This window comes from Puma concolor, chromosome A2 (assembly GCF_028749965.1).
Source record: "Puma concolor isolate L17-30 chromosome A2, mPumCon1.1.hap2, whole genome shotgun sequence".
NCBI lineage: Eukaryota > Metazoa > Chordata > Mammalia > Carnivora > Felidae > Puma > Puma concolor.
In genome coordinates, this window is record NC_141668.1 from 130020618 (window position 1) to 130046181 (window position 25564).

The following is a 25564-nucleotide window of genomic DNA, read 5'->3' on the forward strand; positions in this document are numbered from 1 at the left end:
AAAAGCAAAGACCAATTTAACAAAATGTTTCAAGTGTCCAAAAGGCTTATAGCATAGAATATGCTGATTTTTGTCTACTGAGAAGCGAACCAGTGCATTTAAGTTTGAACTGCAATAAAAGAGAAATTATTATGAAGAGAAAAGAAAGAGAAGAGTCGGACATTGAAATGTTTAACATTAAGTATGATGCTGTGGCTGGGAACTACACAAGAAAAACTCAGATGATTCCAGCTAGTCCAATAATTGCTTAGTTATCTTATACTTAATGTTCTTTGTATTTCGATCCAGAAGCAATCTTCAAAATAAGCATTTTATGAAGCAAAGATAAAGTTAAAAAATACTCACTGTGGTTCATAAATCTAGCCTGCATCATTATCAAGTGTTTTAAACTTGACTTTTGTGGAAATAAATGAAGGCCACCCCAACAAGGACAAGCAAATCCTCTTTATTTAATCAGAGTTTGTTGTAGAAAGAGAGTGAGCCCCCCATTCTCTTGTGTTTGACAGAGACTCAAAGACAGGCAGTTGTTGGGGGGGAAGCTTCAGGTCTGCCCTAGTTGGAAGCTGTTGGAATGGAGGAGCGGTAGGTGGGCTACAAGGATGGCCTGGCTGCTGTGAATGGATGCCAGGACAGTTGTCAGGAGGCTCTTGCAGAAATTTAGAGACGCTGGTGACTTGAACAGGATGGTAGCAGCACAGGTGGTGAGTTCTAACTGCATCTGGATGTGCTTTGAAGGTGGAGCCAACAGAATTTCCTGGTGCACTGGATTTAGGCTTTGATAGCAAACGTAGAGCCACGGATGGCTGTAACATTTTTGTTCTGAGAAACAAGAAGGTTGGAGCTGAAACCAATGGAAATGGGAAAGACCCTGGGTAGAGAAGAATTGCTGAGGGTGGAGGTAAAGTGTTCATATTTGCACATGTTCAGTTTATGACATCCAACATCCGAGTGTTGAGGTGTGGCAAGTGCCCGCGTTTGTTAGACCCATTAGCTGGAACTGCCAGATCAAAATGCTACAGACCGGGTAGCTTAAACGACAGAAATTTATTTTTCACAGTTCGAGAGGCTGGAAGTTCAAAATCAAAATGTCCACTTCTGTGTTTTCACCTAAAGCCTCTCCTTTGCATGCAGAAACCAACTTTATGCTCTGTCCTCACGTGGGCTTTCCAGTGTGCACCTGTGTCCCTAGTGTCTCTTCCTAGCCTAACAACACCTGTTAGATTGGATTAGACTCCACTCTAATGACCTCATTTTAACTTAACTACTTCTCTAAGGATCCTATCTCCAAATACAATCGCATTGTAAGGTAGCAGGGGATTAGGACTTAAAGATAAGAGTTTTGGCAGGGACATAATTCTGTTCATAGCAAGAGCTGAATCCGGGTTTTCTCATCCCAAGTTCATTACTCTTTCCACTGATCCACAGGAAACAGCGAGGCTTACTGGCTCCCAATGTGACCTGCTCATTGAGGTCTTCCCCAACCCCCTTGCTTAAAACGGCAACCCCTCTCCCCTACCACTTCCTTCAGGCACTTGTCATTTCTTTTCCTTGCATAATTGTTTCTCATAGCTGTCACTTTATAAAAACATAGATATTTTCGTTTCGTTTTGCATATTGTCTCACTGCCTCCATCAATACATAATCCATGAGAGCAGGATTTTTTTGTTTCATTTACTGTAATATCTCTGGCACATAAGGTATTACAGTACCAGTTACTCAATAAATATTTTTGATTGTATATATGGATATATACATGCATAAGTGAATCATCTGAATAAGATACCAAGCCCGCTTAAATGCTGGGACTAGACTGAGCAAACCGGCATGAAGGTACGCACGTTCCGTAAACAGGGCCTCCATCTGCCCCACTACATAAATAATCACCACAAGAGAATGGGCCATGGCAACATCCCAGCAACATGGCACTTTTGTTCCATTGCCATTTTTTCCACACAGGACTAAGGCTTTCCAAACTGGAGCCTTCCAGCACAGAATTTATACTTGTTGTATCTCTACAGGGTGGCAATCAAACATGTGATGTCACCAAAGCAGACATCGTCAAGAAACAGTTGGTGAGATAGCAGGAGCTGATCAAATTCTGGAATCCTGCTTCAGGGGCTGACTGCAAAACATGTCTTGAGAATGAGACAACCTTTTGTCGTGTGTGGGAGTGTGCACATTTATAGATCTAGTTCTCTAGTCAGATTGTCTTGTGCTGAGGAGAAGCATTTAAAAAAAATGGAAATGGCTTCTTCTATCTTCTGGCAATCCATCTTGTAGTGTGGGTTGGGAAAAAAATAGGAAGAGAGAAGAGCAATAAACTAAATGTAGCAAAAGGAAGAAAGAGCGAGGGGCATGTTAAAGCACTTCCTTTTTAGCTGGGTACAGGGAAGCAGAATTACCATATCTGAAAATTACTATTTCCTCTTTCCCTTCTGTGTTAGGTTCCTAGGAACCTATGTGCTATACCAATGGACTACAAACTGGATGGCTTAAAACAACAGAAATCTACTGTTTCGTGGTTCTGGAGGCTCAAAGTCTAACATCCACGTATCAAGGTGTTGGCAGGACCATGCTCCCTCTGACACCTGCAGAGGAATCCTTTCTTGCTCTGCTCAGCTTCTGGGAGTTTGCTGACAGTGTTTTGCATCCCTTGACATACCTCTGCATCCGTTTAATTTCTGCCATTGTCATCACAAGACATTCTCCTATGTGTTCTTGTGTTCACATGGCTATCTTCCTACAAAGCCAACAGTGTTATTGGGAGCATCCCACTCCAGCATGACTTCATCTTGACTAATCACATCTGCCATGACCCTAATTCCAATCAGGGTCGCATTCCAGGTACCAGGGGTCAGAGTTTTCATAGATCTCTTGGAGGGAGGGTCACAATCCACCCCAGAACATCTTCATAGCTTGTAGAAGGTGAAGAGGACCTTAGAAATCATTAACTCATGTAGTGATTTTTAAGCTTCTTTATATAGAGCTGGAATCAATCCTTGAAGAAAAAAAAAACACAAATCTGGAGCTCCTGGGTGGCTCAGTTGGTTAAGTGTCCAACTTTGGCCTAGGTAATGATATCACCATTCCTGAGTTCGAGCCCTGTGTCTGGCTCTGTGCTGACTGCTCAGAGCCTGGAGCCTGCTTCAGATTCTGTGTCTCCCTATCTCTCTCTGCCTTCCCCCCTCTCATACTCTCTCTCTCTCTCTCTCTCTCTCTCAAAAATAAATAAACATTAAAAAAATTTTTTTAAATGTTAAGTAAATTCTCAATGTAAACAGACTAAAAGATGGAGCTTCTGAAAGTATATGAGTCTGTCAGTATTACTGTTCAGAATAGGAGTGCAGAGCAGGGAGAAAGGGAAAAGGTGAAATAGAAAAACATCAGGAATGACCCTATGATGAAAACATGCCATGAAATGAGAACCATGAACTCTGCTCTCAGTATTTTCATTCTGATACATAAAGAAAAAACCAAATCAGATTAAAACCTACCTTCTCCAGTTACAGGCTGCTGCAGGGGAATCTGTTGTTGTTGCTGATTTATTTATTTATTTAATTTATTTATTTATGTTACATTTTATTTAAATCCAAGTTAACCTATACTGTAAAAATGTTTCGGGAGTAAAATTTAGTGATTCATCACCTAGAACACCCAGTGCTCATCCTACCAAGTGCCCTCCTTTGTACCCATCACCCATTTACCACCCACCTCCCCTCCAGCAACACTCAGTTTATTCTCTGTATTTAATAATCTTCTATGATTGCTGCAGGGGAATCTTGAAGGTGGTCCCACAAAGTGACCTTCCTTTACTATTCCAGGAAACCCCTGAAGCCCTTCCACAGGACATTTTCTATCAGCCCAGTTCTCTTGCTCAGCAGATGAGGGAACCGAAACTCAGAAAGGTAATACAATTTACCCTACTTCCCTCAGGGGTTAATGGACAAGATGGCTAATTCCTCTCGCACACATCACCCTTGAGCCCCGAGCCAGCAGGAAACAGGGATGTGTGCAGGTGTGAATACCCAGTGTGCAGAAACACAGCTTTCCTTATTTTGGTACAACTCAGCTTGGTACTTCTTTCAAGTGCTCACTCTTCCAGGAAGCAGAGAATGAATTCCAATCATTCAAGGGTCATTTCAATCAATATATCGCTCTGAGTTGAGCCTGTATGCCAGAGAGAGGAAGAGGACACAGTACTAAGGTATGGAGTTAAGATGGTATTTCCTGCCCACCCCGGTATGCCCTAAAGTGTCTGCATTTCTGTAAAGTCTTTTCTGCTCATCCTTTTCCATCCTCACCCTGAGGCCTTCTGGGTTGGCTTCCTCTCTGCTATTTGCATGACCACCCAGAGATGAGAGAAACATTTGGCTTCTCCTGGAAGCCATATGAAACCTAGAGGAAATTTCTGATGACTCACCTGCCTCAGGCTCACCTGCCTGGATATGCCCTGTAACCATCTCTACATTAAAGCTCCCAAACCGTGCTGAGGGTGAAGATGCTGTACATGATGGGTCATTTCCCCAGGGTGGACCAGGGAAAAAAGCACAGGTCTTATAAGTTCTCCGCCCTCTCCAGGTTAACCTGAGGTTTCCCCCGTACCCTACCCAGGAGTTAAATCCAGGGTTGCTTCTCGAGGTCACAGAGATGAAAGCTGTCTGGCTTCCGGCCTGGAGGTGGAAGAGGTGCCTCTTAATTATTCTCCCACATCTATTGTTTATGTTGTCAGATCTGCAGGGCTTTCAAAGCTCAAAAATCCAATGCTTTCCTTGACTGTTGTACTAACTGTGCCTCAAGGCCTTGAGCACATTGTAATCTTGCTTGCATGGAGGATGGCCAAAGGATAAAATGGAATTATGGGAATGAAAAACACATTGGTTGATATATTAAAATATGACCCCACAACATGCATATCACATTGGTAACTAACATCTGTAAACCATAAAATAATTTCCAAATTACTTCTTGTTTGGAAAGCCATTTAAATTGAGTGGAATCCTTTAGAAAGCAGACCACCATGTTGCTCATCCAAATTAAGTGAGATCATGAATATAAGTTGGACTGCAAATTCCTGGAATAGAGTGATATTTGAAAAATGTTTGTACTATTAATAAAATTATTATAATTATCCCACATGCTCAGCATTGGTGACTGTTATTTGTAATTCTGAAGGACAGCCCTATATGAGCCCAGCTTTGAACTTCTTCTCCTTCCCCATATGAAAGGTGACATCCCCTTGATTCTAAAGTCTTTTGAAGTCTTTCTGTTTTATCTTTGTCAAGGGAAAAGCCTCCAAGATAACTGAAAGGTCCCATAGAGAATGCTCAAATTACCACTGGCCAAAAAAATAAATAAATAAATAAATAATAAAAAATAAAAAAAAAAGAAGTTCAAGTTGAATTGAAATGTGAATGTTAAAACACTTGAAAGAAAATTGTGTTAATGAGCTAAAAATGAACTCAAAATATGTTACTTGCAGAAAACCTTGGGACAGCACAAGCAGGCAGCATTCTCTCCTTCAAACACATGGTAAAGTGACAACATCTTTGATTTATTTTATCCTTTAATTTCCCTTCCATGTCTTGGCCCCAAGCCACAGATGCTTCACGCCTCTTGGTCAGATAATCAGAATTTTTCCTTCTTTGCCCATTATTTTTCCCATTGGCAGCATTCCCGTAATAACGGCCTGATGAAAATGTGCTTTCTCTGGTCTCCCTCACTGCCTCACAAAACTCTCTGAAGGGGTTTGGGCAGCTTTTATCAAAGGAGAGATCTAGAGTAAAGTTGAGATGGGTTTTGGAAATCAGAGTTAGGTGGTTTTCTCCCTAATTGTGTATGCATGCTCACAGTATCCGGGAGAAAGGCACTCTTCAAAGTTGGGTCTCTTCAAAGATTTCACAGTGCTGGAGGGCACTCCCCAAGACTCCCGATCCCTGCTGGGATCTCTCTTCCAACAGGTCATAGAACTGGGAAGCTTGTTTCCTTTCAAGATGCCACCCCAGAGAGAGGTTATTATCACATTAGACTTGTTCCTATTGCTAAGGAGGAGGGGTGCTTAGGAACCCCAACTTAAAAAAGACATTTCTCTTTTGCATGCTTTTTGGGAAGGGTGCCATTTTTTTTTTCTCCTGGTGGGCCCTCACTGTACCAATTTATGCCAGGAGTGCAGTCCAAATTTCTCAGTTGAGATCAACCTGTTCAAATATCTGCTCTGACTTGGAATAATTAACAGGATCCATATTGCTAGAAACACTAAGAACGTAAGGATAATGTAGTTTCTTTAGTGGTGCACTGGAATTGTGTCTTTATCCATCCCATTGATTTCATTTCCTGGTGACCCTAAAAGCCTTCCTTTGAATAATCCCCAAGTGCTCAGTCATTCAGCAGCAAGTAATATAAGACAGCATCTACATGGCTGACACTGTTATAGGCCTTGCAGACAGCACTAATGCTTTGAAGACTGGTAAACATGCTGTACAGAAAGATCAAAGGTGCCATTCCTAAGCCCTGGTTTTCTTGAGCCGGGTTCTTGTGGATATAACTCACTGCTAAGTCCTATCTCCTATACTTAATGATGCCCTTGTATGATTTGTATATTTAAAATTTTTTCCAAGTTAGTATCTGCTTTCATCAATGCTGCACATGATAATAGTGTTTATCAAAACAGTTGCCCTTACCATGATGTACACGTAAGCATTTTTTTAAATGTTTATTTATTTATTTTGAGAGAGAGTGCACAAACAGGAGACTGGCAGAAAGACAGACAGTCTCTGCGCTGTCAGTGCACAGCCTAACAAAGGGCTCGATCTCACGACCATGAGATCCTGACCTGAGCTAAAATCAAGAGTCGGATGCTTGAGCCATCCAGGTGCCCCCTAAAAGTAAGCATTTTAACTACCAAAATAGAAAAGGAGACTGGTGTATACATTGGTGTGAAGCTGTTCTTGCAGAGGGTTTGTCTCTTGGATTATCAGGAATGGAGACACGAGTGGAGAAGTGTAGTTTTCCCAACTTTATTTTTGTCAGCCAAGAAATAAATGTAAACATGTGGAGGAAGCATAAAGGATAAAGCAGAGATGCTCTGTTTGAAGCTTCTCTGAACTCCGGGCTTTACTGAGGACAGTGGGAAAACCATCCATCTACTCAAAAGACACTGGACAGAAACTGGGGGATCTGAATTCTAATCGGTTGTCATTTAATAATCTATACTGCTAGTGCAGTTTTCTTACACCTTTTTGGACTTTGTGATAGATTTGTGTCTCAGTAGGAGGAAGGAAAATATGAGAATAGCTGCTGGCAACATTGTGTTGAAGTAAGAATGTAGGTCTGGTGCCCATGTCTGGATTCAAATACCAATTACTAGTTAATTTACTAACTTCAGGAATATCTCCTATGCCTTAATTTTTTTCTTCTGTAAAATACTGGGGTAGAGGATAATAATAGTGTCCATTTAAAAAGATTTTGGGGGGGGCAGTGGTGAGTTGTGAGATGATATACAGAAGGCTTTAGAGCAGCTTGTGATACATAGTAAATCCTTCATGAATATTATCTCTATGGCAGAGATCAACACTGTCAACACTATGGGAAAAAGGGGAGTTGAGTTTTGTGGTTCCACTTGGCGAGAAGAGGACATGTAACTACTTTCAGCCAATGAGTTGTAAGCAGAAGTGACAGAACTTTAAGGCAGAGCCTCTAGCTATTAGATTGAGACCCTCCAGAGTTCTCTTCTTCCTTCTTCCAGACAACGGTTCATTCTGTGGCAATTCCAGCAGCCTAGATCCTGGAATGAGGGTGAAAACTGAGCTTCCAGCCAAGTAGTGATGGACATGTGAGTGAAAACAGATCTTTACCATTTTATGTTTATGAGATTTGAGGTTTGTTTGTTACCACAGCATCAACTACCACATCCTGACTGGTGAAACTATATTTAGGATCATCTCCTCTTAGAGAGACAGAAAGAGGCAGAACCACATTTTATCATGAATATGTTAACATACAAGTCTGCTTATTCTTTTGGAAAATTGCTTTATTAAGATGTAAGGCACATACCATACAATTAACCCCTGTAAGGTGTATAATTCATTTGTTTTTAGTTTTTTTCACAGTATGTGTAACCATCATTATAGTGAATTTTAGAACAATTTATCACCTCACAAAGAAAGGCTGTACCCCTTAGCTATCACTACCCAATCCCCATGACACTTAGGTTGCCCTAAGTAGCCACGAATCTATTTTCTCTATACATTTCCGTGTTCAGGACATTTTACACAGATAGACTCATATAGTATGTAGTTTTTTGTGAATGGCTTTTTTCATTTAGTATGAAGTTTCCAAGATTCATCTGTTGTAACATAGATCAATGCTACCTTACTTTTTGTGGCTGCATAATATTACGTAATATTACATTTTATTTATCCATTCATTCATTCATGGATATTTGTGTTGTTTCTGCCTTTTGGCTATTATGAACAAAGCTTATATAAACATTCACATATGAATTTTTGTGTGGACATGTTTTCATTTCTAGGAGTAGAATTGCTGGGTCAAAAGATAACTCTCTGTTTCATTATTGGAGGAATTGCTGGAGCGTTTTCCAAAGTGACTGCACCATTTTACATTCCCACCACTATTTTGCATACACTTTACATCCATAACAATATTTATTGTTATCTGACTTGTTGATTCCAGCCACCTTAATCTGTGGAAGTGGTGTCTTACTCTGGTTTGGATGTGCATCTCCCTGATGACTGATGATGTCCAATACCTTTTCATTTGTTTGTAAGCCACTTGGATGTTTCAGAGAAATGTCAACTCAGGTCATTTGCCCAGTTTTTAATTGGGTTAGTTATCTTTTTATTATTGGGTTATGAGGATTCTTTATATTGTGGACATGAGTCTCTTACTGATTGTGTAATCTGCAAATATATTCTCCCATTCACTGGGCTGTCTTTTTACTTGACGGTCTCCTTTGAAGTGAAAAGTTTTGAGTTTTGATGATGTTTAATTACCTCTTTTTAAATTCATTGATCATTTTGGTGTCATATCTAAGAATCCTTTGCCAAGGCCAAAGTCATAAAAAATTATCTCTATGTATTCTAGGAGTTTTATACTTTTAGCCCTTACATTTATATCTGTGATTCAAAGTCAACTTATTCTTAATCAATTTAACTGGTCAATTGGAGTGTGGTTGATACATAGTATGCTTCATACGTGTAAGGTTTGCAGTTGTATAAGTTTGGATATGTATACATCCGTGAAAGTGTCACCACTACCAAGTAAAGAAACATACTCATCATCCACAGAGGAGCCCCTTTTATAGTCCCTCTCTTCCCTAATTCCGCATCCCACATTCCTAGCCTACCAATGATCTGCTTTCTACCAATGTATAGATTGGTTTGAGTCATAGAGTATGTCCTTCTTTAAAAAAATTGTAAAAGATAACAAAATTACTTATACCATTTTAAGTGTAGTTTTTGTGCATTAAATGCATTCACATGGATGTGCAACCATCACTACCATCCATCTCCAGAGCTTTCTTCCTCTTCACTAACAGAAACTCTGCTCTTTCTCCTCACTCCTTAACCATCATTCTATTTTTTGTTTCTATGCGTTGGACTACTTCTAGATAACTCATATAATTGGCCCACACAATATTTGGCCTTTTGTGACTGGCTTATTTAATTGATCAGAATGTGTTCTGGGTTTATCCATGTTGTAACATGTTTCAGAATTTCATTCTAAGACTGAACAATATTTTGTTGTTGGATTCAATGGATATATCACATTCTGTTGATCTGTTCATCTGCTGATGGATACTTGGGTTCTTCCATCTTTTGGCTATTATGAATAATTCTGCTATGAACCTAAGTGGACAGATACCTGTTCGAGTTTCTGCTTTCAGGGTTTTTTTGGTATATATCCAGAAGTTCAGTTGCTGGATCTTATGATAATTGTGCTTAATTTTTTGAGGAATCTTCATACTATTTTCCATAGCATCTGCACCATTTTATATTCACATCAACAGTACACAAGGGTTCCACTTTTTCCACATCCTCTCCAACATATTTTATTTTCTATTTGTATTTGGTTTTATAATAGCGAACCCAATGGGTATGAAATGGTATCTTATTGTGGTTTCAGTATGCATTTACTTAATGATTAGGGATATCAAACATTTTTTCATGAGCTTTTTGGCCATTTTTAAATGTTCTTTGCATATTCACATAAATGTTCATGTCCATTGCTCAGTTTTAAATCAGGTTATTTGTTTTTTATTGTAGAGTTGTAGAAGTTCATTATATATTCAGGATATTGGGGCCCCTGGGTGGCTCAGTCTGTTGAGCATCTGATTCTTGATTTTGCCTCAGGTCATGATATCAGGGTGGTAACATCAGGCCCCACATCGGGCTCCATGATGAGTGTGGAGCCTGCTTAAGATTCTCTCTCTCTCTTCTTCTGCCCCTCTCCCTTGCTTGCGTACTGTCTCAAATTAAAAAAAAAAATCTATATATATCTATACATACATACATATACACAGTAAAACCTTGGATTGTGAGTAATTTGTTCTGCAAGTGTTCTGCAAGATGAGAAAACATTTCTAATAAATTTTAACTTACTTGGTAAATGAACCATGTCTTCCAATACATGTAGTATGTGATGCTGAATGTCACATGATCACAACTTAGCCAATGGATTATAAGAATGTTTCTGGAAGAAATTATTGCTCACAAGGTTTTACTGTATATATTTAAGATATTAATCCCTTATCAGATATATGATCTGCCAGTACTTTCTCTCACTCATGGGTCATTTTTTCACTATGTTGATAGTGTCTTTTGATGCAAAAAGGTTTTTATTTTTTATAACATCCAATATATCTATTTCTTTCTTTTGCCTGTGCTTTTGGTGTCAGATCCAGGAAATCACTGCCAAATGCAATATCATGGAACCTTTCCCCTATGTTTTCTTCTATGAGTTTTATAGTTTTTGCTCTCATGTTTAGGTCTTTGATGCATTTGAGTTACTTTTTGCATGTGGTGTAAGGTAACGGTTTGATTTCATTCTTTTGCACATACATATTGTTTTCCAAACATCATTTGTAGTAAAGAATATAAATGCTTTTTATTTGTCTTTGACTCAGCATTAATTATTTGAGATTCATCCATGTTGCTGCATTCATCAATAGTTCATTTCTTGTTATTGCTGAGTTGTATTCCACTGTATGAATATATAACAATTTATTAGTTCATCCATGGATGGGCATTTAGATTATTTACAGTTTTGGACTATTGCAAAGAAAACTGTTATGAATGTAGATGTATTAACATATGCTAGGATATCTCTTAAGTAAATACCCTGAGTGGAATGGCTGGATTAGCTGGAAGGGGTATGTATAAATTTTTCACGCAAAAAAAAAAATTCTTTTTTAAATTTTTTTTAATTTAAAAAGAAATTTAAGATCTTGCCAAACTATTTTCCAAGGAGGTTGGTTAATTTTACATTCTCACCAGCAGTGGGTGAGAATTCCACTTGCTTCACTTTGACTTATGATGGAAAGACTTTTTAATTGCAGCCATTCTAAACGGTGTGTATTGGTACATCACGGTGGCTTTAATTTGCATTTTTCTAATGACTGATGATGTTGCATATCATGTCATGTGCCTGCTTGCAATTTGTATATTTTATTTGCTGAAGTTTGTTTATATTTTTTTTGATATTTCAAATCAGGTTGTTTTCTCATTGTTGAGAATCATTTATGTATTTTGCATACAAATCCTTAATGAGATATGCCGTTTGCAAATATGTTTTCCCAGCCTGTGGCTAGTCTTTTCATCCCCTTAACACTTCTTTTGAAAACATATTTAAATTTAGAATGATCAATTTTTTAATTTTCCAATCATGCTTTTTTTTTTTAATTTTTTTTTCAACGTTTTTTATTTATTTTTGGGACAGAGAGAGACAGAGCATGAACGGGGGAGGGGCAGAGAGAGAGGGAGACACAGAATCGGACACAGGCTCCAGGCTCTGAGCCATCAGCCCAGAGTCCGACGCGGGGCTCGAACTCCCGGACCGCGAGATGGTGACCTGGCTGAAGTCGGACGCCCAACCGACTGCGCCACCCAGGCGCCCCTTTCCAATCATGCTTTTGGTGTTATATCTAAGAAATGTCTGTCTAACCCAAAGACATAAAGATTTTCTATCATGTATTCATTGAGAGATTTTATTGTTTTAGGTTTAGCATTTAGTTCTTTGAGTTAATATTTGCCTATGGTTCAACATAAGACATTGTCATAGATATCCAAGTGTTCCCAGCATGATTTGATGAAAAAACCATTCTTCCGTCAGTGAACGCACTGTACCTTTGACAAAAATCAATTGTCTTTATATGCATGGATGTATTTCTGAAATCTCTACTCTTTTACCATTGACCCATTTCTCTCACTTAATGCTACTACAACGTCTTAATCGCTGTAGCTTTTTAATGTGTTTAAATCAGGTGTTGTTAGCCACCTTAACTTTGTTCTTTTTCAAAGTTGTTTTGGCTATTCTAGGTTCTTTACATTTCCATACACATTTTAGAATAATTTTGCCAATTTCCAAAAAAGCCTGCTGGCATTTTGATTGCAATTTTCAATTATCAGGCAGTCGTATTAAATCTCCCATTATAGTTATGGATTTGTCTATTTCTCTTTGCAGTTCTATAATTTTTGCTTCATTTGCTTTGAAGCTCTATTATTAGGTACATAAATGTTTTGGATTATTTTGTGGCTGCTTGATGAGTTGACCCCTTTATCATTATGAAACGACCTTCTTTATCCTTGGAATATTTTTTGCTCTGAAACCTAATTGTCTGATTTTAGTACATACACTTCAGCTTTCCTTTGATTAATGTTAGCATGGTATATCTTTGACCATCCTTTTAATGTTAACTTATGTATCTCTATATATTTAAAGTGCATTCCCTGCCAGCAGCTCATGGTTGGCTCTGATTCCTTTCACCAATTTGACAATCTCTGCATTATAATTGGAGATTAGAGGCATTTCTACATTCATCTGATTACATTGATATGTTTCATCTTGCTCATTATTTTCCATTTGAAATACCTGCTTTGTGCTTTCTTTCCTATATTTTCTTCCTTCTTTTTGATCAATTGCTTACTCTTTTAAAACATGCTTTGTCTCTTTTATCAGTTTATTAGCTGAAAATTTGAGGGAGAGGATATTTTATTGGTTGCTTTAGGATTTCTACTACATATTTAATTCACTGCTGTTTAACTTCAAGTGATTATGCTCCATTTCACATGTTAAAAAACCTTATAATTATATACTTCATTTTCTCTCCTTTTAGCCTTTGTGTTACTGTTGTCACACATTTTACTTTTATAAATGGTATAAACCCAACACCCCATTGTGATTATTTTGTTGAACCAGTTAATTATCATTTAAATAGATTTAAAGAGGGGCGCCTGGGTGGCTCAGTCTGTTGAGCCTCCGACTTCGGCTCAGGTCATGATTTCACGGTTCGTGAGTTCAAGCCCACATCAGGCTCTGTACTGATATCTCAGAGCCTGGAGCCTGCTTCTGCTTCTGTGTCTCCCTCTCTCTCTGCCCTTAATCCACTTGCATTCTGTCTCTATATCTCTCAAAAATAAATAAAAGTTAAAAAAAATTTTTTAAGAGGTTTAAAGAGTAAGAAAAATAACTTGCATATTTACCCATGTAGCGGGCATATCCTGTACCCTTTATTCCTTTGTACCCATTCATATTTCCATCTGCTCTCATTTTCCTTCTGCCTAGTGGACTTCCTTTAACATTTCTTGTAGTGCAGTTCTGCTGATAGTGTATTTATTGTTTCAGCTTTTGTATGTCTTCAACATCTCTATTGGACTTTCATTTTTAAAAGATAATTTTACTGGATATAGTTCTATAGTCTAGGTTGACAGTTGTGTTTTTTCCCTTCTTTTCTTTCAGTACTTTGCAAATGTTGCTCTGTTTTTTCACATGTAATACTTTCAAAGAAAAATATGCTGTTTCCTCATTTTATTTCTCTGTATATAATACATCTTTTTTCCTCTGGCTGCTTTTAAGACTTTTTGTTTTATTTGCTACTTTTAAGCAACAGGATTATGGTGTGCCTTGGTATAATTCTCTCCATGTTTCTCGTGTTGGAGGTTCATAGAATTTCTTGGATCTATGGTTTTACCATTTTCATCACATTTGGAAATATTTAGACATTATATATTCAATTTTTTCCCTCTTCTACCCTTTGCTTTTACAAGAACTCCAATAACACGTATATTGGGCTGCTGAAAATTGCCCCACAGCTGAATAATGCTCTGTTCATTTTTTAAAAATTATTTTTCTCTGTGTATTTTATCTTGGTACTTTCCATTGCTATGTCTTCAAGTTCACTTTTGTCCTGCAATGTTGAACCATCCACTAATACCATTCATTTTATTTTTCATCTCAGACATTACAGTTTGCGTTTCTAGAAGTTAAATTTGAGTCTTAAAAAAAAAAACAAAAAACGACAGACCTTCCATGTCCTATCTAACTTTCAAATGCCAAAAATAGACTTGAACTAACTGTTGAATGTCTGTGTCTGCTAATTTCAACACTTCTGTCAGTTCCGGTTCAATTTTGATCATTTTATTTTTCTCCTCATAATTGTCTTTTTTTTTTTTCCTGCATCTTTGGATTCCTGATAATTTTTGAGAAGACACCAGGCACTGTTGCCATTATCTTATTGGGTGTTGGATATTTTCTATTTATATAAATATTAGTGAAATATGTTTTGTGATGAAGTTTAGTTATTTGGAAAGTTTTTTTTTTTCTTTCAGTTTCCTTTTTAAGATTTGTGAGACAGGACAAGAGCGGTGTTTAGTGAAGTCTGATTATCACACATTACTAAGCCAAGACCCTTCTGAGGACTCCACCCAATGCACTATGAATTATGAGTTTTTCCAATATGGCTAGAGAGAACAGACCCTATTCATAACCCTGACTTGGTGCTCTGCGCGCTATTTTTTCTAGTCCTTTTGTGTGGTTTTTACCAGGTTTCTAGTAACATACTCCATAGATCAGTCCTCTACTCAGTATTTGAGATCTTCTCCAGTTCTTGAAAACAGTCTCTGTGTAGCCCTTTACTCCTTAGGGCTAATTCTAATTCTAGCTAATTCTAGCAGCTTTGATGTTCCTAGGCTCTCTGCTCTGTTTCTTCACCTAGGAGTCCACCAGATTCTGCCCCAGTTTACCTGCCTTGTGTTGTGGCCTGAAAACTTTCTCAAGTCAATCAGCTGTTTTACCAGCTGGTAGAACTCATTATTTTTTCCCCCTCTGTTTCTGCAAGCACTTTCCTTCACTGCCTGATGTTTAATATCTTGAAAAACATCGACTCATATATTTTGTCTGGTTTTTCCATTGTTTCAGGTGAGAAAATAAATCCAGTCCTCATTACTTCCCATAAGCTGGAAGCAGAATCCCCTCTCTTAATTCATTCTTGGTTAACTAAAACACACTGATTTCTAGTTGCAGACCACAATAACATTTGTGCGCTCTCAGTAAGCAGGAAGATTTGCCAAAAGCAACCAATATAATTTCCCCTTAACACACAAAATGGCAAAGAAATCTCTCGCTCGCCAAGATACCCAAGTGTTTTTAATTTTTAATATTGCTTTGAAAAAAGAAATAGATTATCAAAAAGATAATAAGCACAATACCTTCATGTTCATCTCCCGCAGTATTTTGCCATCCTGGGGAAAGTTTCAATACTCTGCTCCCTTCATGCACGCCCAACCTCCTGATCTACCCCTGTGGATTTCCTAATAGGCCACTGCCCTTGAAACTTTATAAGCAGGTTTGTTGACAGGAAGCCCCTACCCTTCTCTACCCAGATGGTAGTGTTAGTTTGAGGACCATTGAATACAGGGACTGTCTCCAATTTATCACAATTAAACACCTGTGCTAAATAAGTTCCACAGCTCCAGTGTGGGTTTAAAGGCACAAAATGGTAACCGTCAAAATCTCCTTTTTATTTAATGGGATAAATGGCGTGAGGGCCCTCCAGATGTTGTTTAAAGATAATGTATGATATTTTGAGCACTGAGGTCCTCTGGAGGCTTTTCAGACTTTGGTTAATCCTTCTACTTGTATCCCCCATGCTGTTTCTCTGACAGAAGTGACACTGCACTTAAAGTGAAATGTTGAGATTCTGCATACCTGCTTATCATATCTCTATTTTCATATTGTGACAAAGGTACCCTGTATTGTTCCAGAAAACGCATAGAAATTGCACACAGTGTTAAATGAGGATTAAGATAATGGGTTTGGACACCTAACAGGGCCAGATTTAAGTCATAGCTTCATCCCTTACAAGCTGTGTGGTCTTTGGGCATGTTACTAAGCTTTCTGGCCCACAATTTTCATCTACCACCGTGTAAAAGAAAAGAGAAGAACCCAAAACTTGTCGAGCTTCACATGAGATCACAAGTGTAAAAAGGGCTGAGTACAGAGTTGCCAATGGGAAGACGCTCAATAAAGGTAGCATTCTGATACTTGATTAATCTGTAGCTACAAGTCTTGCATCACTTTCACTGCCCTTTCTAATAATTTTCAATACATTGGTTACTTTCAGAGTCTGATGGGCCATCCATTTTTTAGAGCTGATAGATTATCTTACTGTTTTCAAGCAGATGTCCCAAATGGGCGGTCCACAGGCAAGGTGCAAATAGTTTTTAAACATGGAAACCCAAATTGAGAAAGAAGAGATTTCCAGTACAATTCACATTTCAATAAGATATTGATGTCTGGCTTGTTTTAAATATTGGAAATGTCTTGTAAGTTTGAACTTAAAATTCCAATGTTGCACTAGCTGCAGGCTGAGAACCAGTTGTCCCGATAAGCAGGGCAAATGAAGGTCATTTTGCCACAATCCCCACCATTCCACTTTCCTTCCCTGGACAAACCCGAGTGTCACCAAGCACATTCACTCTTCATTTTTCTACCTGTTACCTGTTGTATTTGTGACCTTGCCTTAGGCTGGTCAGTCTTCCTAAATGAAATGTACTAGCATTCATGAAGTATTTAGAATAGAATCTCATAGAGAGAGAGTAGGAATCCTACATGTTCTTTTCCTTGGGACGTAGTAAAAAGGCATTCTGCCTTTTGGTTGTCATTAAACATGGATTCTCTCTTGTTTCTCTAGAATTAAAAAAAAAAAAGTGAGCTGGGCTCATTGCAAAGTCAAATAAAGACCCCAAGTGTCCCTTTCAGTTTGGCATGGTGATGTGAATAAGTCGAATAGTTTTGTGTAGCTTTTGGGTAACATCATCAGAAAAGGAGGTATGCCTCTGTCCTGCCCATTCTTGCTTCATCGGGGCTAGAATGTGGGTATAATGGCTGGCATTGGAGCAGCCATTTTGTAGCATAAGGTAGAAGGCAGGAGTTGACACTGATGGGACAACAAATAAAAGTCACCTGGAGTACCTGGGTGGCTCAATTGGTGAAGCCTCTGACTCTTGATCTCAGCTCAGGTCTTGATCTCAGAATAGTGAGTTCAAGCCCTGCATTAGACTCTGTGTTGGACTCAGCACTGGGCATGAAGGCTATTAAAAAAAAAAAGAAGGCCCCTGGGATCTTGATGCTCTTTTTGCCAACTTACCTGTCCTGGACTACCTACCAAATAAGTATATACTATATTTCAATAATGTTTATGCCATCAACATTTGGGAATTTCTGTTACTTGTAGATGAAGTTCATCCAAACCAATACTATTATGTTGCTAATCAATGTAAAAGTAATTATATAGCTTATGGAAGTTAGAATGAGCATCTCATAAAATTCACACTTGATAAGTCTTCTTCTCATTGAAATATTTCACTGTTTTTACACTCTCAAATATTAATCATCTCCTCTCAATTGCTTTTTATGTACTTTAAATTGTATTTTAGTATTTTATGTTTGTTGTATTTTTGTAACAGATTGAGATGCAATTCACATACTATAAAATCCACTCACCTAATGTGCATAATTCAAAGTTTTCAGTATATTCACAAAACTGCAACCATCACCAGAATCAGTAGTACATACTGCTTCCATTTACATTCCATTGGTTCAAGCAAGTCATATGTCCTTGGATGGAAAAGCATCCCTTCATACTGAGAGGCAAATATTTTCAAGAATAATGCAGTGTAATACATATTATCCTCACTAAATGTATACCATGAGCCATAGTAATCAGAAGATCTGCGGTAAAAGATGTGGGACTGGAGTAGGTTTTATTACAAATTTCTGGGTTGGATTTGCTGATAGAAGGAAATGGTGTTCAAGAAAAAAGTTCTTTGTGAGGTAAAGCACAGATGAAGAAAATTAATAAGTCAGGTTAAATAAAAAATAAAGAAAGTATTCTCCTAAGAGAGGAAAATAACCTCTTGAGAGTGGTAAGTTAGGATGTAATATAAGTCAAGGTATAATAAAGAGTTTTGAATGATAGGCTACAATTGATTTTGAAAACCAATCATAACAGTAATTAAATTATAAAAATAATAGCACATATGTGTTTTACCTCCTTTTCCTGTAAGAGGTGCTGTTACATACTTTATATGCCTTTAGATCTTAAAATAACCAGTGCAGTAGATCCTAATATTATCTCCATTTATCCAATGAGTAAAGTGAAACTCAGAGAGGTAGTAACTTGCCAAATGACTCCCAGGAAGACAGTTTCTCTTGCTTCTAACCGAGAACCATAATTGATAATGAATAGAAAAAAAAGTCCAGAATAATATATATTGAATCGATAGCAGTAAAACTGTGTGAAGGGTGAAATTTCATGGAAGTTTTCATTTATTTGTGTCTTGTTTAATTTCCTTCAGCAATCTTTTGTAGTGTTTAGTGAATAAGTCCTGTACTTCCTTGGCTAAATTTATTCCTAAGTATTTTACTGTTGTGATGCTATTGTAATTAAATAGTTTTCTTAATTTCCTTTTCAGGTTGTTAATTGCCAGTGTATAGAAATACAACTTATTTTTACATAATGATCTCATACTCTACAACTTTGCTGAATTTGTTTATTGTCTCTAATAGTTTTTGTGTGCGGATGGGCAATACTTAAGGATTTTCTCTATTTAAAATCATGTAATCTGTGAGTAAGATAGTTTTACTTCTTTCTTTCTAATTTGGATGCCTTCTGTGTTTTTTATTGCCTGATTGCTCTCAACTTCTAGTAGGGAGCTGAGCAGCAGTGGTGAAGTGGATTCCTTGTCTACTTTCTGACCTTAAAGGGAGAACTTTCAGTCTTTCACCACTGAAACACCATATGGTTTTTCTAATTTATTTATTTTAATTGAAGTATAATTAATATGTGATGTTATATTAGGTTCAGGCGTACAACATATTGATTCTGAAACAGCATATTATGTTTAAACACAGAAGAAAGGCACATGATTTTTTTTATTTTAGGCAGCTGCTAAAAAAGTAGAGCAAAATCCATTTTAGAGATTCTTAGAACACAAAGCTACCATTGACTTCTTAGTAGTCCATCGTGGAAGATGACAGATCAATAGTGAAAGGAAAGTTGGAAGAAAACGCACAGGACTACAGAGAGATGAGTAGATATATCTTTCCTAAGGGGATGAGGAGGACTGAACAATCAGTGGAAGAATGAGAGCTTCAAGATCTTGAAGTTAGGTAAGCACCTTGGGATATGATAGGAGGGAGCTTTGCCTCCCGTCTCCATAAACAGAAGCAAAAACTTAAGATTGGGGAAGCCTCCATCAACACAAAAGAATAGCAGAGTTCCTGTTTACCACTGCCTATAGTTAACAAATCATGAGAATCAATATGACCAAAGCAACAACAGCTTAGTATAAGCCACCACAATTAAAAGCTTGGAGTTTCAGAAGAAAGCAACAAAATTGAGGAAAATAGCAGGAAATAGGACTTGCCAATCTGAACTACTTTAGTGATGGGCAGTAGCTTTTTGCACCGGGTGTGGATGCTTTGTTTACAGCTTTCCTTTTTTATAATATGTTTTTAAAAAATTTTTCATGTTAATTCATTTTTTGAGACAGATGGAACATGCGTGAGGGAGGGGTAGAGAGTGAGGAAGACACAGATTCCCATGCAGGTTCCAGGCTCTGAGCTGTCAGCACAGAGCCCGATGCAGGGCTCAAACCCATGAACTGCAAGACCATGACCTGAATGGAAGTCAGACACTTAACCGACTGAGTCACCCAGGTGCCCCTAAAGCTTTCATTTAATACATTCTTAATAGATGTCAGGCACTGGGCAGAGTTTTCTATTAACTCTTACAACCATGTGAGATATGCATTATTAATTTCATTATATAGACTTGAAAGTGGAGATTGAGACAAGTTCTATACTTTAGCTACATCATGGGTAGGTCCTAGAAATAGAATCAGGGACTCGAATTTTTATTAAATTTTATTTATATCATCTATGGAAGTTATAGTTTTTATATAGGTAACTATATATCAGGATAGGTGAGGCTTTGCTGCAGTAACAGAAGCCCCAAATCTCAGTGGCTTGAAACAGGTTTTCACACCCTTCCTGCCATGCAACCCAGAATAATGGTTATCTAGCTTTTATGCCCAAACTCCAGGAGTCCCTGATGCCACCATTACTCTCTCAGTCTCTGTCTCTCTCCTCCTCTCCTTTTTTGACAAATTAATACTTCTGTGTGATCAGTTTAAACATTTTTTGAGCATGACAGAATGTAATATAGGAGCCAACATCTACCTATTTCACTGACATTTTGAAAAATAAAAGACTGTATGCAAAAGCATTTTAAGCTCCTTAAAGAAAAGAATCATATCAAACTCAAGATATTATAATAAGAGTGGTTCCTGTCATTTCAAATTGTATAGTTTCAATATAAAGCATCCAAATCAAAACTAAAAATAAGACTTGACCACATGAAATTTGCCAGGAGAGTTTTTATTAAAGTTTTTATTAAAGGCCAGAAGTTCAGCTTAATCTTCCGTAGAATAAAGGATTGCAATCCATTACGATGTCTAAAAAGATATTGAATTTGGTTTTGACACATCGGCAAAGTGAATTTTCGCTGCATGTGTCTGTGGAAGAGACCACTGAAAGGAGAGAATTAAAAAGACTGTCATTAGTTGTCATACTGTGTGCATAATGATCCACCATATTCCTGAAGCCATCACCATGATAAATTTGTAGTTTTCCCCATCTGCCAGGACTAGTAATGTGCAATGCATTTCACAACTACATTTGCATATAGAAAGTATCATTGACCTTTGAATTTCAAAGGACAAAGATTTACAAGGACACTCCTTGCAAAATAAACCATTTAATTTGTGCTCCTGTGTTCTCTTGCAGCAGCAAAAGCAAATGCAACATACTGCCATTTCACACTAACAAAAAAGAGAGGATATACCTTTCCAAGTGGGAGACATACCAATATGATTTGGAAACCAGTAGAGATAAAAATCCAGTGTCTCTTGATTCTTAGTATAAGTTATTTATTTTGGTTCAGTAATTAGAAGTGTTAAAATAGTATGTAATCATAGTGAAATGGTTCTTTAAAATAATAGAATTTCAGAAGCATGGATTTTTGGTTTCTCCTTCAACCATATATTCAGCTGGGGTATGTGGGATCCATGCTCTTGTGCCACTCCTCTCCCTTCAGTGTCCAATATCAAGAACGAAAAATCTGTATTTGCTTTCTTTCAACGCTGGCCACTGCTTAACTCCTGAGCTATTTGGTATCTGAGCTTACCTTAACATTCTATCATGGCATTCATTTGTTTGCTCTGTTTTTTGTTCATTTATGCATACGTTGATTACTATTGCATGCCCATTTGTATGTATCAGGCAATGTCTTAGTTAATGGAATGTTAATGGGAATGTAAGAATAAAGACCATACCCGTGGTCCCTGGCCTCTTAGACTTTGTTTCTTCTGGAAGGTAGGAGGTAGGAAAGACACCAGTAAACATGGAAACAAGTAAGTGAAGAGGCTAAATTCAGACACTGTAAGTGCTAAAAAGAAAATAAAACAGACTGATATGATAGAATGACTGGTTGGCAGTGGGTTAGTGTCATAATTTAGGAACTTCAAGAAGCTGCTCTGGGTATATACATTCTGTTCAGAGGCAAATGGTGAGAAAGAGTGGATTCAGAAGAGAATTATATGCAAATTAAAGAGTAAAAACAAGACCTGGATGTGAGTGCAAGCTTGGCTTGCTCACAAACTGGAAAGTTCCTCTGTGATGGCTGGCCTTGCTCTCTCTGCTTCTCGATTTTATATTCTTCACCTAACACAGGGAGGCATTGCTGTAAGAACTCGTGTTCTGGAGTCTGATGGATTGGGATTGAGTGTGGGTTTTGCTACATCCTCTTTTGTGAGCCTCAGTATCTTCATCTGCAAAATGGGATTGCATTAGTCAGAGTTCTAATAGGAAACCGAAGACTTTCTCAAATTAAGTTAATTTGAGGAAGATTATGTGCACAGGGGCTAATTACAAAAGTGTGGGTAGGGTGTAGGAGAAGCATGAACTTGAGCTAAGTAACAGAAGGATTGTTTCCACCTCTAGACCCTAAGGGACAAGGTAGGGAGAGATAGCTGGAACCTGCCAAGAGAGAGAGTTCAAGCTATTTGGGGGAGAAACTGTGGCCTTCTGGCCATGCAGGGGCACCATCAACCTAAGAGTGAGGGAACAAGCTTCTGAATTGCTCTCCCCACTCCCTCCATTCTCCTACTGGTGGTCCCCCTTGGTGGAACTCAGCTGGAAGCCAGACAATAAGACACTTAGTATAGTCCCTAGAGGTAGGTCTTTTGGAATACAGAGTAGCATGGAGAATGCCTCTCCTCTGAAGGGACAAATTGAAGACAGGAAATAATATATGTACCTACCACATCAAGTAGTCTTGAGGATATGACATAGTACATATAAAATGCTTGGCCTCAGTGTTACTCTTTACAATCATCTGAAACAAGAATGACATGTGAATATCATGTTAAATCCACATTGGAGTAACGATATCTTCTGTAGTTTCTGACGTACATGATATTTTCTAATATTAAAAAGTGCTTGGCGTTGTGTTCTGAACATACTAAGTGTGCCATAAATGTTACTTACAAGTAGGATGACAACAATAATATAACTTAAGATTTTCACCACTATCTGCTACTGAAGATTTTTCTTCTTTCATTTTAATATTTTGCTTTGAAAAGTCTCATCCACATTAATAGTTTAACCCTTTCTCTACAAATGTACTTGATTTTCTGAGAATCAGTTCCAGTCTCTTTAGGCAAAGTTCCAAACTTTTCTTTTAAACTTCCCGAGGGATCTGTTTATGTAATGATTTTATGGGCACTCAAAGCTCAACTCATCCTCTCCCTCAACTTGCTTCTTCTCCATTTCCCTTATGTTTTTATCAGAATAACTACTGAATCTTCCCACTTGTTGCCATAGGCCCTGCCACCCCCTTAATCCAAACCAGGGTCACATACTTCCTATGTACAGCTGTCTACCAGCTGCTTCCAGAGTGATCTTTAGGAAAAAAAAAAAAAAAAGTACATCAAATCGGGTCATCTCCTGCTTAAAACTCATCCCTAGGATGGGGCGCCTGGGTGGCGCAGTTGGGTAGGCATCGGACTTCAGCCAGGTCACGATCTCGCGGTCCGTGAGTTCGAGCCCCGCGTCGGGCTCTGGGCTGATGGCTCAGAGCCTGGAGCTTGTTTCCGATTCTGTGTCTCCCTCTCTCTCTGCCCCTCCCCTGTTCATGTTCTGTCTCTCTCTGTCCCAAAAATAAATAAACGTTGAAAAAAAATTAAAAAAAAAAAAAAAAAAACTCATCCCTAGGATACAGGAGTACTGATGCATAGGGGCACTTGTACCCCAATGTGTATAGCAGCACTCTCAACAATAGCCAAATTATGGAAAGAGCCTAAATGTCCATCAACTGATGAATGGATATAGAAATTGTGGTTTATATACACAATGGAGTACTACAGGGCAATGAGAAAGAACGAAATATGGCCCTTTGTAGCAACGTGGATGGAACTGGAGAGTGTGATGCTAAGTGAAATAAGCCATACAGAGAAAGACAGATACCATATGTTTTCACTCTTATGTGGATCCTGAGAAACTTAACAGAAACCCATGGGGGAGGGGAAGGAAAAAAAAAAAAAGAGGTTAGAGTGGGAGAGAGCCAAAGCATAAGAGACTGTTAAAAACTGAGAACAAACTGCGGGTTGATGGGGGGTGGGAGGGAGGGGAGGGTGGGTGATGGGTATTGAGGAGGGCACCTTTAGGGATGAGCACTGGGTGTTGTATGAAAACCAATTTGACAATAAATTTCATATATTGAAAAAAAAAACTCATCCCTAGGGACAGTTTGAGGATCTTCATTTTAAGGGGCATCTTAATGGCTTGGTTGCTTAAGCATCCGAGTTCAGCTCAGGTCATGATCTTGTGGTTTGTGAGTTCGAGCCCGCATCAGGCTCTGTGCTGACAGTCAGAGCCTCGAGCCTGCTTCAGGTTCTGTGTCTCCCTCTCTATCTGCCCCTTCCCCACTCGCATTCTGTTTCTCGCTCTCTCTCTCTCTCAAAAATAAATAAACATTAATTTTTTTTAAAATAGAGACCTGCATTCTAAATAAACTGCCCAAATGATTCTGCACATTAAGCTTTAAAAGTCACTGATACTGGAAATATTCCCTCAGCCAGACCACTGGAGTGGTCACCTATTGAATTTCTCCATCCTTTCTCTTCCAAGTAATCTTTCCCTCTCCCTCTCTCCCTTCCCCTCTTCCTTCTCTTCTGTTTTTTAGTATAAGCTATGGTGCCAAACATACCCTAGTTCAAATTCCCAACTTTGTGTCTTACTGTTATGGACTAATACATGTACCCTTTCTCTATCTAAAAAGTAAGAATAACATACATACCTCATAGAGTTGAGGTAAGCATTAAAAAGAAAAATATCAACATGATAACTTGTATGGTGCCTGGTACACAATAAGAGCTTAATAAGCGCTTGTCATTGGTGCCATATTATGATTATCTACTTTTGTGGTTATTGTTTAGCTCTTTAATTTTCATTAACGTGATTCAAAACTTTAAGCCTGGCATTAAAGACCTTATTCTTATCTAATTGCCCCCTTCCAAATCTTATTTCCTACTTCCCACTTGAGGCAAAATTTTCCCCACATACATTGCCATATTCCCCTGGCTACTTGTCAACTTCTTGTTTATTTTCTCTGCCCTTTACAGAATTCTGCTCATTCCTCAACCAGTTCAAAGTCCAGCTTCTCCACCCAAACTTTATAGATGTCCCAGCTGGACATAATCACTCCTTCCTCTGATTTTCTATAAAATGGTATTCCCTCATATTTATTATATTATATTTTATCTAGGAGTCTTGTTTTTCCTAGTAGACAAAGTGTTATTTAAGGATACAAATTATATTTCAGTCATAACATAGTAATCAAATTCTTAACACAAATGCTTATAACTCAATATATATTTATTTATTTATTAAGAGGTTAAAAATTAATCTTTTTCTACTTTTTAAGTAATAT

At 38.0% G+C, this 25564-nt stretch overlaps 1 long non-coding RNA gene across 1 annotated transcript in view; it reads left to right on the top strand.

Annotated features, from left to right (window-relative positions):
• The first annotated feature begins 7736 nt into the window (after positions 1-7736).
• LOC147583505 (uncharacterized) overlaps positions 7737-25564 on the top strand; it is a 292328-nt gene continuing 274500 nt past the window's right edge. Inside the window, exon 1 of the long non-coding RNA XR_015243154.1 lies at positions 7737-7828. This is a non-coding gene — a long non-coding RNA (uncharacterized LOC147583505). The remainder of the gene's footprint in view (positions 7829-25564) is intronic.